The sequence below is a fragment of the Phodopus roborovskii genome, unplaced genomic scaffold (genome assembly GCF_943737965.1).
Source record: "Phodopus roborovskii unplaced genomic scaffold, PHOROB, whole genome shotgun sequence".
In the NCBI taxonomy this organism is placed as follows: Eukaryota; Metazoa; Chordata; class Mammalia; order Rodentia; family Cricetidae; genus Phodopus; species Phodopus roborovskii.
The window spans coordinates 396,738-397,944 of NW_026125059.1; the positions used below are offsets into that span (position 1 = coordinate 396,738).

At 49.8% G+C, this 1,207-nt stretch overlaps 1 non-coding gene across 1 annotated transcript; it reads right to left on the minus strand.

The window, feature by feature from the left end:
• Nucleotides 1-298: 298 nt before the first annotated feature.
• LOC127225522 (U6 spliceosomal RNA) lies at nucleotides 299-405 on the minus strand. The gene has a single exon (XR_007834811.1). It is a non-coding gene; the product is annotated as a U6 spliceosomal RNA (small nuclear RNA).
• Between the last annotated feature and the right edge of the window lie 802 nt (nucleotides 406-1,207).

Genomic DNA, 1,207 nt, shown 5'->3' on the forward strand with positions numbered 1-1,207 from the left:
TTCCTGGAGTAGAGGACCTTGTTTATTTCCAGTTAGCCACAGTTGAAGCAAGCAGCCTTCTTGCACACCTGCAGATCTTGCAAGGGTCTAGTGCCCACAAGTCCACAAGGCCAGGTACTCTGCAGGTCTGGGAGCAGATATTTCCTTCTCCACAGCCCTGCCCTGCCCAAGCCTTCTAGGAGCCCAGTTGGTTTTTTTGTTTGTTTGTTTTGTTTCATAGTGCTGGTGTGATATCTACCAATGGACTGGCCTAAGGATAACAAACTTGAACCATGCTCATGCACAGCTGCTAACTAGAAAAAATATGGAATGCTTCAGGAATCTGTGTGCCATTCCTGCACAGTGGCCATGCTAATCTTCTCTGTACCATTCCAGTTTTACTATATGTGCTGCCAAAGTGAGTCCGACTTTAGGAATGTAGCCGAGTTCAGAGATCTGCATGCTTAGCTGTGGCTCTGTGCTCACAGGGCACAAAGACATGCCTATTCTTACTGACGCCTTTACTTAGCTCTCCCACAAACCTAGGCTGTCGTGGCAGGATAGGGAAACACTGTCTTAATACAGAAGAGGCTACAGCCCTCTCTGCTGCATCATAGGAGGGTTGTTAACACACAAGTAGCAAATTGGGATTTGCAAACCAAAAGACTAGCTTGTCATCCTGCTGTTGCCCAAGTTCCAGATGTTCTTTCAAAGGCTCCTAGTCGTGGGAGGCCGTGGTACCCAGTCTCCCTTCAAAGCCTGCCAGTCTCCATCTTCCAGGATTACATATGGAGGCCTGGTTCTTGGGCTGCAGGAAATTGCACAGGCCAGGCCAGTGCCTTAGGGGATCCCATCCGTAATCCTCACAGCTCTTCTTTCTGGGCCATAGCCCGACCTCCCTGGAAAGTCAGCCCTGAAAAGGGTTGTGTGGGATAGGCAACACCAGTAGTCTCCAGCCACATCTCAGCCTCTTCACCTCCAAGGTCTGCTCTAGCTGGTCAGCAGCCAGCAACTGTGGGGCAGTTTCTGCACTGGGCTATGTTAGGTGTGCATGGGGAGGATGGATATGCCCTGCCTTCAACTACATAGAAACCCCAGGGAGCCTCCATTTAGGTCCCCGAGCTGAGTGTAAAGGACCTAGGATCTCAGTAGCATTCAATTTTCCCCTTAGCTCTGATCCTTTCTGAGGGCTCTGTAGCTGTCCTTGTATTGCAAGATGACAGTTATT